General features: G+C 34.1%; 1 pseudogene; it reads left to right on the top strand.

The window, feature by feature from the left end:
• Positions 1–13,738: 13,738 nt before the first annotated feature.
• LOC102888302 lies at positions 13,739–15,193 on the top strand (annotated as a pseudogene).
• The last annotated feature ends 363 nt before the right edge of the window (positions 15,194–15,556 follow it).

Here is a 15,556-nt window from a genome sequence, read left to right as displayed (position 1 = left end):
TCAATGGTTTTTAGAAGCAATTATAGAGGCAGCCCCATGTGAAGACTGAACACATGACCTAGTAAAACTGTTAAGCACCCCTCCCTGCTTGGCATCGGCCTGGGAACAAGGAGGTTAAAGGCCTGGGCATATGTGCACGCCACACACACACACACACACACGCACACACACACACCACTCTTTTCTTCTTAGGGCTGAAAGAGTCAATGGTACTGTTCTGAAAGCCTCTGTTTATTTTCTTCAAATAAAACCACAGTTTACAAATACAAACTTGGTGCCCATTAACATAAAAAGCAATAGAATTAAATTAGTTTTCACTTTGGACCTACTGTACCTCTCTCTACCAGTCATGCCTCAAACTGCCAGCCTTCAAGACAGGACAAGATTTACTTTCTGCACTTAACCACACAGTGGGGAAGAGGCATTGTCTTGCTTTCCTATCAGCTGTTTTATAACAACCTCCACTCAGGTCTCGCTTAGAAAAACACAGATCCAAGGGAAAATCACTCTGTTTGGGACACTTCCCAAAATATATTAAACTGAACATTAGAGAAAGTTTTAAAGGGTAAAGAAATTTTAGAAGCCCAGTTTGCTATGGTGTTTTGGGATTATTGGCAGCCTGCCGGTAGGTGCCTTACATGCTCATGAAAGAGGCCTTCTTAGACTTTTAAAAATTCTTTTTTCTATAACTAGGATGAGATAATACAGGACTGAGGCTTGACCCTTCAGAAATAAGCACTGGGTGAGGTAAGTTTAGCTTCATATGTTGTCACACCAGAAATAACGAAGTTAATTTAGGGAACTTAGTAAAGGTTTATGACAAAAATATATTTACAACAGTATAATCTTTACATTTTGATACTTTCTGGAGTTGTTTTTGCCATGCTGAAAGGAGTCTGGTTTTAATTAAAAACAAGAACAATGGTTTTTTTCCAGATAAAAAGAGAAGCACATGATACTTTTCTCAGAAAAAATCTAGTCTCTTAGGGATTCAAGAGTGAAGATATACCATGAGACTTGCTTATAGTGGTCAGTGCAAGACACTGACCCCGCCAGTCTACACAATCATGTGGTCCATCCAAATCCTTGAGCTGACAACACAATGATTGCTTGCTGATGCAGCAGGATTATTTTTAAGTATTATTTAATGGTCTTGAGTCCCTTGTAGAAAAATACCAAAAAAAAAAAAAAAAAAAAAAAGCAAGTGGGAGGAAGAATTCCCCTTTTTCTCTAAGTAAGACAATTCATATCTGGAACTTCTAACCCGATCACCAAGATCTGATATAGTAAAGCTAACCCTGTGAAATAAAGTTCCACCTCTCAGCTGACTGGCCAAGCACCACACAAGGACTACTTTAGGGACAAAGAGAAGATGGCAAATCTTGTAATATTCATTCAGGAGCCTTCATTTCTAAAATCTCTTACAATATTTTGTGAGGGAACTCAGTCACAGAATGAGTGGGTCGCCCTGTAGACTCTAATACTTGGTAACCCCTACCAGTAACCAAAAGCACAATGTGTTTATATAAACACGGAACACAGAGTCACTAGGACCAGCACTGTTGGTCTTTGGAGAGAAGGCAGCTGTGGTGAGACTGGGTTCTGCCAGCTCTGCGACTTATTGAGAGTGTTCACAGTTTGACAGTTCCCTAAGAGAGTTCTCTGATATTCATAACTAGGAAGTGTAGAAACTTTATTTGGTCAACACACCAGAAATGGTCTATAGCAAAGATATTTATGTAGCTCACAATAAACTCTGGATAAGCTAGAATTACAGTTATCAATTTATAAGAAAGACTGTTGTACTGGAAACTGAAAAATCTTCCGTGTGACCAGTTCATTTTCTTTCTGTAGGAGACTGGCATGAGAAACAAAACCATAACTTGAAGTAATAAGCATAAAATCAGAACAGAGGAAATTACTCATATTATCTATACTAGAATGTATATCTGAGACAGCTAGGGAGCTCACTAAAAATATGAATTAGCTATCTAGCCATATTCTGGAGATATCGAGTGGGGCATGGAAATTGTTATTTTAAAAGCACCTCAGACAACTCTCCTGACACCAGTTTGCATTTGAAAATGACTGAGAGGTCATCCAATGTGTACTGGAATTGCTCTAGGGCAATCAAATGTGTTCAACTCCACATCAAACATAACAGCCTCCTGACTAAACAGTTCATATCCTTATCTTCTCTCCACTGGACATAGCTAAATGAGCACTGCCAGTGAAGTTCCTTCTCAAAACATCTATGATTGAATAACTGCTTTTCTAACCAATACCTTCTGTATTTACAGACACTGTTACCTTCATTTGATTTTGTTATAACCTAGGTTCTATTCTGTTTCCTCAAAGGCAGATTTCTCAGATAATAGTTATATTTACAGAGCGCCTATTTATTATGTACAAAATCTAATGCAATGTAGTTCACATACGTTTTCTCCTTTAGTTTCACAATTGCCCTGATAATTTATTACCATTTTACTGATGAGAGAAATGAATTTCAGAAAGTTGTGATTTTTCCAAAGTAAAACTAGTAAAACAATGGAGAAACTGTAAATCAAATGTATTTGGTGTTCATTTAAATCCCAATGCCATAACCATGAGGCATATTGCCTTTACACTGACTTTATATTTCAACTCAAAAAGGACACCATTTAATTCCAAACACTTATGTAAGTTTCTCACTGTTTTTCTCGTCATGCGCAGCCTGCCTAGAGACTTGAGATATGTGATTATTTAACACTGCATTTACCTGGTCCAAACAAAAGAGCTGGAAATTTTATTTATTTATATATATGTAAAATGTTTTGTTTATTTAGTTCATTTTCTCACTCTACTCATAGGCTCAATGAGGAAATATTTCAGTTACATTAACGAGGACACATACATTTTAATAGAATATTGAAAAACATCTAATATTAGAAGAGAGCTTTTAAATAATATGTTTTTAAAGTGGAGATTAAATAATAACACATGGTAATTTTTATTAGGACAATATATATACCCATGATAGAATAGAATGACTAATAAATATTGAGAAAAATATGTTCTTAATTCACCATAGGGTTCTTATAAAACATATACATTTCTTAATCTTGAGATGCAGAAGTTCAGGATGCTCCCTCTTCTCGTTTTTATTTTTCTTCTTTTTCATCCATGATGGTAAGATAAGATTAGGGCAAAGGATATCTTTGGTAAGCGGAGGGAAATACTAGCAAAGGCAAGGTTTATTTAGCTTTTGTGATCTCCACTTGGAAATCTGTGAAATATTTAGTCTCTTCCAGCAATGCAGTCTCTTCCAGTAAGGCACTGCTGTTTGGCTTCAAGGAGCATTGCCTAGAGTCTTCATTATTGCAAGAGCATTTCTTCTAAGGACCAAGTCGTAAACTAGGGGACTTGATGCAGAATTGGAAAAAGCTGAGGTGCTGAAGGGAAGAAGAGAGAAAACAGTAGGAAACTATGGTAAAAAGACTGAAGAACATTGGGAAAAATTCTATTTGGGCTAAAAATTAACTCGGTAGAAAAATAAAATTAATGTTTGGCACCACCGAACAGCTTCTTAGATCCTACTAGCATTCTGAGTCATCTAAAATTATCGTTTTCTTTCAAGTAAAAGACTTTACCTAAATGTCCTGCTAGATGCCAAAGAAATAACTGGCATTAGCTTACGTTATCCACATTTTCTTCCACCAACTTGCTCAGCAGCAAAAGTAGTGTCACTAAACCTCAAATTCTTCCAAGTACTCATCTTTTTATTTTGCAAAAAGCATCATTGTAACTGGCAAATACCCAAAGGAGGAAAAAAATTTATTCTACTTCCTTCATAATTTCATATTTGATTCTTCTTCCCAATTTGATTTGAAAATCACTCAACTTTTATTCACTCAATAAACTTTTATTGAATAACTACTATGATCTAGACGCAGTTACATAGTAATTAATCTGCCTGTAGATTAAAGCTTTACCTCTTTAGTTCATAACAAACAACTTCACAGGCTGTTTAAGATCTATATATTTTCACTCATTTTTTTCTCTTCTTGCTGTCATGGCTTACTATTTTTGTCCAAAATTTAAACATCTTCTTTAGATTTCAAAACTCAGGCCAAAAGTTACCTACTTTCTTAAGCCTCTCTTAACCCTTTCCATCCCTCTAGAATATTGGACACCACTTTCTTTGTGCTCTGATTGAGTTAATCTATTTCTAAAATAACACCTATGTTACATAAATATATCTTCTAAAGTATCCATAATGGACATCATATTTTATCTTTCTAGATAATTTTTGGAAAATTATTTTTATGCATTTTAGTCCCTGTGGCTCAGAAGGAATTGGCTTTACCTTCCTCCTTGCAGGATACACATGCAACCCAAATCAAAGCCAATCATAATACTAAATTCCTCCAGCCACAGTGAATGACTCAGGAAGAACAAATGACCCAAGTGGTAAAAAACAGATTTCACTTTAAAATTGATATGGACACTTGAAAAAAAAAAAGGAGTCTCTTTACTGAGATAATAATTAGCATCACGTAAGTTTGCAGGTCATATTTGTGACCACTCATTGGAAGTATGCCTAAGAGTACAGCCATTAAAAAAATAAACATCCAAAAAGTCAAGAGGAAGAAGATGAACCCTAAAATATTATTTGAGCACCTGGATTTAGTTTTGGCCAAAGCCATTTGTACTCCTAGATGTTTCAGCTACTCTAGCTAATGGACAGTACTCTAAGCTATTTCAGGTTGAGTTTTCATCATTTGCAACGTGAAGAGTCTGCATTAATGCATCATGTTTGTCTTTCTCACTATACTGTGATATAGAAATTGCTTCTTCTATTCTAAGACTTGGGACAAAGTAGGTACGAGTTTGTTTAATTAAAAAGGGAAGGAATGAAGGAATTAATGAAAAAGTAAACAAATGAAATATAGCCTATGAATATAAGATAAAATATATGTCTTGCTTTAGTCTCAGTATGTGAACATTTTGGTGCCCTTCTACCAAAACAAACAAATATCCCTCAAGTGAAAAATAATTATTTTCAAATTATTGTATGGTGCTGGGTCATAGTGGGTCATGATTCCTCAAAAACTCATTAAGATGGTTACTCAGGTTGGATGTTTTAGTTAATATCTCAGGATAATCAAGCTCTCTATTTACTTCTTAACACTAAATGATATCATCCAGGTCCTAAAGTTATTTTAAATGCCACATGAGATGGCGTCTCTGTCAGTTCCCTTGGAATTGGGTTTCATGGTCTAATCAGACTCACCAAAAACAATCTTCCCCGGGAACGGACAGGAACGGAGCTAATATAGTGTGATGAGAGAGTGTTGGCTGGTGGCTCAACCAGCTCTGCAAGTATGCACATGTGGATTCTATTTTCAAATCTATGATTGATTTACTTTCTGACTATGGCAAACCACTCCATTCTCCCATCTGATGCTTATCAACGAATGGTGTCTGCTTAACTCATTTATTGAGAAAATATAACTGCATTTCAAAAATTGGAAATTATTTTGCATGAACAATTTTAGCTTTTCTTACCACAGTGCTCTTCTACATGTTTGATTACTATCTGATCAAAATGAAATTATTTGGGGACAGTTATTTAAAATTTTGGAAATTCATTTCCTCTTAATATTGACCTCTTGGTAATTTTGATAATTCTATCTCAATTCATAATCTCTTTCTTAAAAAATGCCTTTTGAGAATATATCGTTTTTAAATGTTCGCCAGTTGATTCCCTATAGACTGTAAACTATTTAGATAAGGAAGGATTACTATTCAACAAGCATTTGTTAATTTCACTTATTGGCTTTTGAATTTGATGGAATAATTATCAGTTTCATATTCATATATAGTGTACATATTCATAAATGTGTGTGTGTGTGTGTGTGTGTGTGTGTGTGTGTGTGTGTGTAATCCCTAAATGCAAACTACTAGAAGAAAGGATTATTCATTTGGGATTCATTTTTCTTTTGATGTTATACAAATCTGAGCTAGCCTGTATGGGGAAGAAATGGCATAGACCGTGAAAAATAATTAAAGCTCCTGTATTAATGCTGTACTTTAAAGTCAACAGTTAGGTCAGATGAACTTCAGGGAGCCATTAGATATGATACTTTAATTTAAAAAATATCTACCTGTTTATATACGAACTTATGATCGAGTTATACTGAGTTACTTACTGTCTCCATGTCATGAACACACTAAGTAAGATCATTGTCTATTCCTTCAAGGACTGAAAAACAAGAGTTACCTGGAAAATTGTCAGAGCCTGCCATTTTGAGAGAGTTATTAACTCATGGTTCTTTTCATGGTTCATGGTTTGTCCAATGTTTCTCTCATTTCTAGGGTCATTTTTTTGCTTTTTTTTTTTTTAGTTATTTATGTACTTTGGTTTTTATTGTAGAACTCATTTATTTTAGGGTTTTGCACTTATTTATCTGTGCTTTTGCAAAATACACTATAAAGATTGTTTAAATTACCTCTATGTCTGTACCTTTTTACTGTTTTTTAATAATTATGTAATTCTGTTTTCTAATTTTATTAATTTTAAATTATTTTACTTAAAAAAATTACCTTTCAGTTTATTTTTACTTTGTTCTATTTTTTGATTCATTTATTATTGTTTTTTAACTCTACCTGTACCCTTCATTATTCTTAGGTTTATTTTGTGGTCTAGTTCTATCTTGTTCTATTAAATGTTTAATCTTTTAGGTTTATCGTATATTAAAATAAGTAGTATTAATGTGTAAGGCTTTGCATTTTTCATATGAGCCCACATTTAGCTCTTTCTCATATATTTTTTATATGTAGTTGTTTCATTTCTATCTATTCTGCATATTAAATACACACACATATGTGTGTGTGTGCGCATGCCACATACTATTTATTCTATACCACATTTTAGAATTTATTATCTAAAATATACTATTTTTTTGAAAATGTAAAGTAACTTGAGAAATTTTACTCTATTACCATCGTATTTACATATATGTAAATGTATGTATTTGGATCAACCTTATTAATGACTATATACATTCCTATCATTTTGTTTGTCTATTTTTCATAGGATATAAAATTTCTTGAGTTACTCTATTATTTCTACTAAGTTTCTATAGCTTTATCTGAGCATCTACCATTCTTGTTTTATACACAAGATTGCTATTTGCCGTATAATGATTCATTCTCTAGTTCAGGAACGTTAGTTTTCTGTGTTTAGTTTTAATTCTGTACCCAATATAAACCATCTTTAACTACTTAAAAACATTATCTTTTCTATTTCATTATTTTAGGTTTTGGATATTCATATTTATGCTTTTCTGATAATCACCTATTTGTTAATCTCTTAATGACATGATTTTGACTTTCAATTTGTTTCTTTGGTTCCACAGTCTCTGATTTATATTACTCTGTTATTTCATTATCTCTTCCTTGATTTATTTTTTGTTTCATTGATTTCAAGTTGCTTAGCATTTCTTCTGGATTTGAAAGTATTTTTTAGAAAATCTTTTCCAATATCTTACATAAATTCTATAAGAAGGAATTTTTAAGCTTGCGTTGCATTTTATGTTCTTAAAATTGTGGTGGCATTTTTTCGCATAGTGGTCAGGGGATTTATTTTCGCCTTTCTCATGTTTCAAATAGGTAGTTATATCAGTATTTTCTCCAAATATAGTTTATATGAATTCCCCATGAATCTTTTACTTCCTTATCTGAATCCTCTTGGTGTTTACTTCAGACTACCACGAAGTTTGAGGGCCCATTATTGTTAGTTTGTGTTCTGTATCTATTTTTGTGATCTTATAGGAGGCATTGGTTCATCAGTAGAGGCTGTTGATATGACTGGTGAATTTTGTCTCCAACCCAAATTTTATACCATCTAGTTAGAGATCTGTCATAATTCAATGGGAGATACATTTGAATTTAATATCAAAGTCAAATCACGAAGACTTCATCTTTCATGGACTCAGTCACAGGGGTCACATTCCATGCCTTTGCCAACCTTTCTCCAGGAGCACTTCATCTCCTCTGTTGGCCAGAGAGAAAAAAGACAAAGTCGATAGAGTTCAAACAAAGCTGTCATTGAGGCCCTTCCATTGGGTACTCATGCAACCTCAGCGATTCTATGTAACTCACTTTCTTGTGTTTGTATCTGACAATTTCAACTTTATTGTTGTTGACCATTATTATCTGTTGCCTCTCTTGCCTTTCTATCTCCTAGAAGACAAACTTATTCATCCTTAATGAATAATTCTTATGATAATGATGACATTTGCTTTCTCTTCCCTTTAGTTATCTGTCTGTAGATAAAATTAATTACTCTGGAAATGAGGTTTGCCAATTATTTAACCTAAAGTAATCCCATTTCCCACAGCTCAATCAAAATTCTGGGAGGTAAGACTTCTGTAACAAATGTTCTTCATATCCACAATGATCAATGCACTAGAATAGTTATTATTTTCTTCTGAAAGTATCCATTTTACTTTTGTAAGTTCTGTAATGATAACAAGATGTGCAAGTCCTAAAACACTTTTTCTTTTTTAATTTTAAAATTTCTATAGGCTATGGTATTTGTAAGGGTAAAAATAAGGCTATTTCTTTAGCTTTGCCACACTAATTTGTCCTGGTCAAGCCAAAATATCATTTTAGTTCATGTGTTATTTAATTGTGAACAGCAATGGCTGGAGGATTTTAAGGGTCACTAGGTCCAGATGTTTGGTCATTAGTCACCACCATATAACCCACCTTCAATATAATAAATATGGATAAAATAAGGAAACACTTCAACCGTCAACAAGATTAGTGTTCAAGACTAATAGGAGCCTGATTTCTGCTTTTTAACTTTGTTAACATTTAACCCTTTAAGGGCAAAGGATTTCACTTGAAGTAAATCTCTCCTCACATACTCTGCTCTTATTTTCTGAAGTTTATATACCTTCATTAATGGCACGTCCATTCACCAAAGAAGTGCAGGCATGCTTTTAAGTATTTTAATACTTAACATCACACTTCATATCTTTTTCTTAGCAACATATTGGAATGTTTAAGAAGGTGGTTTTGTTGGACAGTCAGGTAATTGTCTGATAAAGTGACCTATGTCTGTGACTATGGAACAGCCTATTTAAAAGAATTTATTGGACATATTGGGCTGATCTATACTCCCCCAAACAATATTCTTTCAAAACCTTCTGTGCGTGTTTACTTTTATTATTTATTTTTTGTTATTTATATAAAATGAAAAGCAAATATCTTAAAATATTTTATTTATAATGTAATATTTCTCATCTTGTGCAATGGAAATAAAAACCGACAGCCATATGGTGCAGGCCTTGGAATCTAGCTTCACTAGAAATCATTTCTGTAGGTTCCTCTGAAAAAAAAAAAAAATCAGGAATACTAATACTGCTAACCAGGTAAAGTTGTTGCTTGGATTTAATGAGATTATGTAGGCATTCAATTAATGCTAATTTTTCCTCTTAGTTACATAGACATCGTCCAACATTTGATACATGTTTGCAAATCAAATATCTACTTAAAAAAGTGGATGAAATTATTGGCTACAAGGGCAAAATAACCAGTTTGGATCCTTTTGCTAATATTTTCCTGATATTTGGGCATTATGTAACACCTATAATGTCTATTAACAGCTAGCCTTTCCTTGAAAATTCTTATGTTTTATTATTAGATTAAGTATCATCTCGATTTCCTATTTGGAAAACTTTTTTTTTTCTGCCAAAATAGCCATCATTCTGTATTTAATAAGTTGTTTAAATTCTAGCTTTATCTTAGGAAAAAATCTTAATGGAAGAAAAATGAAAACAAAAAGAAAATATATATCTTTGGCCAATTGATTCAGTTTATGAGGATGTATTTTTAATAAGACACAATGGCAGTTGTGATCCACTGCAGTATCGATTATTTTTCCTCTACTCCATTCCTTCAGAATCCTAAGCCTGGCCCTATTAAAATCATAGCTTAGCACCTATAGGTCTTTGAGTCCCTCCTTGACCTGTCATAGGAGCAGGATGGCAATGATCCAGCTGAAAGTAGTTGTTCAACTGAAGGAAAGTAGCAGGAATACAGTGGATCATCCCATCCAACCAAAAGTGGGAGTCCATCTACTAAATCACAAAACAGTTTTGGAAATTCTTCCTCTCTTTATAAATTGTATGATTTTCTCCTATTCCTCCTCTCCCTACTGCTGCCTCATCTTCTTCTCTTCTTTGTATAATTTATTCTTTCCTCTGCTGTAAAATTAAGAGGAACAATCTCATTCCATATCACTTATTCTCATGGCATAATGCATTTTTATGAAAAAAAAAACTAAAACTAATTTATTTCTATGTCAATTATATGACCAGAAAAAGCCAGATCTTTATAAGCATTTATAAAATAATTAGCTGCATTGTTCTTTTTTTTATTGAGATGTTTTCATATTTTGAAAACTCAATTCGTTTTTGGTTTTATTTAAATACCAAACTAAATTATTTGTTTACTTTACCTATAGCCTTTATTTTTCAAGACTATTTCTCAATCAAAATACATAACACATACATTTATAACACATCGATCAAAATATAGAACACATACATTATAACACATACATGAATAAGTATATATTGTTCACACCACTATACATACACACACATTTAAATATGTTAATTAATATTTATTTGTACTCATTTGCCCTTCTAAATCGAAAAATAAGTTTTCCAGTACTTGCATCTATCCCTACTGAATCTGAATACATTGTCACAATTGATGTCATACACTGCTATGAAGCTAAGGGGAAAATATCCAATTTCTTTTTCAAATGTTGACCAAACACTTTAGAGATGTTTTTCTCCATCCCTTTTTGTAAGACTGTTTAGTTAAATCAGTTCAGCTGTCCAAAAAAATCAGATTTTAAGCCTTCAAACGTTTCCTTGGTCTTAGAACAGATGCCTCAGGAGACTTTCACCAGAAAGATACATTGGATTAGAACAGCCTACTTTTCTACTATATTTTAAAAACAGAACTGACAGCCTTGAAATAAGGAGGACATTTTATTTGTTAGGAGATATATGGAATTCAAAGAGACGACGTATTTTTGCCCTATCAGTACAAAGAAGACCAAAATAGGTTGTTTAGGAAACAATTTCATATCATTTCAATAAATAATAGGAAGTCAACTGATATATTTGAATGTGGCAGGCTTCTCTCAATGAAATGGATGCTTGCAAAATGAGAAGAGAGGTTTAATAGTGAAGAAAATTAGTGCGTCAGTTTAATAGAGCTATCAATTCAATCATAATTCTATGCTAAAGATACTTGACATATGATACCAATCTTGAGTGCACACACTATGACCTGGTTTTATTGGAACACACACATCAGTAGAAACCATGTTTACTGATTAGGCAGAAATGAGGCATCATGAGATTTGAGACAGAATCCACAGTCCCTCAAGAGAAGAATGGGTTTAGCAAAGAACACAGCATCTGCTGCTTTTCACCAAGTGAGATTTAGGGATTTATTTTTTCTTTTAACTCTGAACTGAGAATGTAGACTTTGGATAATATCTCAGAATTAGAAAACATAACTCTAAGATGAAAGGTAAAGACATGTCACAAATTATAGAGAGTAAACATCAAAAATAAATAAGAAATATAAGCAAAATATAAAGAATTTTATTGCACTCCTCCAATTGTGTGAGAGGAGAAATATGTCTGAGTATAAACTTGTGCTTTGAGATACAGAGATCTTCTTATTTGGCAAAAGAGTTTTCCATAATGAACAATAGCTTTTGTATGCTGGATTCTAGTTTCTGACTTACTTAGTTTATGCAGGCACTAGTTGTGCTAATGGTGCTTTTCAAATAATGAGACACTTTCCTACAGAGCGAAGATCAAGAATTCCCACACAAATGACCTGTACATGCATTTTCACTTCATTATTCTAATAACAAAATACACATTTTAATACATGTGAGGCAAAAATGTATCTAATTATGACCTGTTAGGCATATTTAATTTTTTTTTTTTTACCAAGCTATGTCAGATAGAAGAATTTTCTTTAAAGCAACAACAGGCTAGACTATCAACAACAAAATAACTATATTTCATATATATGATAAAATAAGGAGAAGAGACACAATATTTGTTAAATATTTAATATGGGCCAGTTGACTTATGATTTCTGGTCCAACATGTAAAGACCTTGGAAGTTATCACTCTCATTCAGATATAAAAAGTGCTGGGAAAACTGAATATCAACAACTCTTCTTAGATACATTAGACAATTGAGGTCAGAGGTCTAACTGCTACCGTGAAAACGAACAGGCAGGAACAGCGAATCACACTTACCCGAAACAAGCTCAGAAACAGATTATCACACCCAAAGCCCATACCAGTGGGAGGACTTCATAATTGATGAATTGCTGCAGACATAGTGAGAATTAAAAATGCAGAGTTGGCTCATTCTTGGTGGGGGGTGGGCCCACACTCAGTTGCCCTATCAGGTTCCAACCGTGAAAATTTGAGAAAAAATTACCTCATGCTTCCAGCAGGGGGAGGGGAAAGTAACCAATCTGAAATATTTCCAGAGCTCTCTTTTGTCAACAAGGTCTGGCCTGAAGGAAACTATCTTACCAGAGCATAAGTGAATGTGATTTTATTAGAGCTTATCCAACCGGGGGGAAAAGAAGTACCCAACTCAAGCATCCCCTAGCCTTTGATATAAGAAAAGAGAAATGCTCAACTCAGATTCACTAAAAGAATAAGATCTAATCATGGGACTATGGATCATGTTCCCTCTCCCCTGCCTTACCACCATATCAACAGGTCTCCTGTATAATAAAACTAAAGAACTTCAAACCTCAGATCCTATTTAAAGAGTCTCTAAGAAAACTCCAAACCACAGGAAGGCAAAAACATGAACACTAAAGTAAGTTTTAGCCTCAGAACTACAGCTACAGCAAACATAAATATAACCTAAGCCCTAGACAGAAAGACATAAAACCTCACACTGAAAGCCTATCTACCTCAGTTCCTTTTTAGCTGATAGTCGTGTCTGGCTTTCTACAAAAATTGCAAGTTATGGTCAAACAAACAAACAAATAAAACAATTAAAAAAAACACACTCTGTAGAGGAAAAGCAAGCAATCAGAACCAAAACCTGATATAGCAGAGAGTTTGAAATGATCACACTAGGTATTTGAGATAACTATGATTAATATGCTAAGGGCTATACTAGAAAAAAAATGGACTACATGCAGGGACAGGTAGGTAATGTATGCAACCAGAGAGATGGAAATTCTAAAAGAGAATCCAAAAGAAATGCTGGAGATCAAAAGATTGTACTAGAAATGAAGAATGCCTTTGATGAACTCATTATTAGATTGGAGACTAATAAAAAAACGGGTGCTTGAAGATATGTCACCAGGAACCTCCAAAACTGAAATGCAAAGAAAAAAAAAAAAAGATGGAATAGAATATCCAATAACTATGGGATAACATGTGTATAGTGGTAATCCAGAAAGAGAAGACATTTTTGAAATAGTAATGGATGAGAATTGTTTTAAATTACTTACAGATACCAAATCACAGATAGAGGAAGTTCAGCAAACATCAAGCAGGTTAAATACCAAAAACCCTATACCTAAGCATGTCATATTCAAACTTTAAAAAAATCAAAGACAAAGAGACAATCTTAAAGGGCCCATCCGCACTGGGGCTGGTAGGAGATTACCATGTCGGTTACTCAGGGCTCCGACAGTGGTGCCACCCAGCCCTCCTCCACCAGCTTCTCCCCGACAGCAGTGGAGCTGTTAAAGGACATTCTTTTTGAACTGTTGTCAATAAATTTGGAATGATACTGTATATTTTCATCTAAAGGAAAATTGCCTATTCCTTGAATAAAGATTGCTGCAGTGAACAACTTCAGAATATATTCACAGTGTCATCAAACAGGAGTCAGAATCCCCATTGACTGAGGCAGATCCACCTTGACCAGATCTGAAACGACCTCAGAGGTGGAATTCAACATGTGCAACTAGACAAAGTATGGCAAAATCCAAATACACAGAACTCTATGCTCACGTTTATAACTACTGCATGAGTGTTCACAAGTCAAAATAAGCCTGAGGGGCTGGCATCCCTCTTTCTAAATTTAAAAGGGGAGCTCAGTTTGTTGGCTTGGACTTATACAAACAACTTAAAGAATTTTTGAAGAATTATGTGACAAATCTTAAGGATAAAGAAGATTTGATGGATGAGAATGCACTGAAGTTCTATATTCAACAGTGAAGGATTACCGATTTTCAAGCAAAGCGCTGAATGGAATTTGTAACCTCAATAGACATTGGTTTGACCATGAATATGATGAAGAATGGAAAGGAATAAATGAAATCTATTCTCTTGAACTGGTGACTTAGAGATTGTCTTATTCAGGACACTGAATAAACAGGTAACAAATGCTGCTTTAAAACCGATTTAAAAAGAAATGGTGAAACCATAAACACAAAACTGATTAGTGGAGTCGCACATTCTTATGTGGAATTGGGGCTGAAGGAAGATGATGTATTTGCAAAGGGCCCTACGTTAACAGAGTATAAAGAATCCTTGGAGTCTCAATTTTTGGCTGATGCAGAGAGTTTTTATGCCAGTGAGAGTACTGAATTCTTGCAGCAGAATCCAGTTACTGAATATATGAAAAAGGTAGAGGCTTGTCTGGTTGAGTAACAGAGAAGAATGCAGGTCTATTTTCACTAAAACACCCAACACTAACTAACAAGGAAGTGTAAGCAGTGCTCATTGAGAAGCATTTGGAAATTTTCCACACAGAATTTCAGAACTTATTGAATGTTGACAAAAATGAAGATTTGGGTCACATGTGTAATCTTGTGTCTAGAATCCAGTATGGCTTAGGAGAATTGAAAAAACAACACATTTATAATCAGGATTTTTTAGCAATTGAAAAGTATGGAGAAGCTGCTTTAAATTACCCCAAAATGTATGTACAGACAGTATTGGATGTTCATAAAAAATACAACACCCTGGTCACGTCTGGGCTCCACAACGCTGCGGGCTTTGTGGCTGCACTGGACGAGGCTTGTGATCACTTCATAAACAGGGCAGTTACCAAAATGGCTCAGTGGTCCTGTAAATCCCCCGAGTTTCTGGCTCAATAATGCAACTCCTTATAAATATGGACAATGATACCATTTAGCCCAGTTTAAAAACAGAGAGGAATCTAACCTTCCATGCTGAGGGCTACATTCTACTACATTTAAATGTATATACTGGCTACAAAATTCACAGCTGTCATCTGAGGAAGTATTTCATTTTTGTCAACATCCAATAAGTTTTGAAATTCTGTGTGCAAACAAAAAGAATGGAGTGAAATATTTAAGGTATCCAAAAAAATTATCCTTCCAGATTGAGTACTTTGATGATTATGATGTGTCAATGTAGACTCTCCAATTGTAACAAATGTACTACTCCTGTGGGATGTGCTGATAAAGGGGTAGGAGATACATGTGCGGGGACAGCAAGTATTGGGGAAATCT

The sequence above is a fragment of the Pteropus alecto genome, unplaced genomic scaffold, assembly GCF_000325575.1.
Source record: "Pteropus alecto unplaced genomic scaffold, ASM32557v1 scaffold69, whole genome shotgun sequence".
NCBI lineage: Eukaryota > Metazoa > Chordata > Mammalia > Chiroptera > Pteropodidae > Pteropus > Pteropus alecto.
Note: the sequence above shows the minus strand (reverse complement) of the source record. Positions and strands in the feature narration are given on the sequence as shown.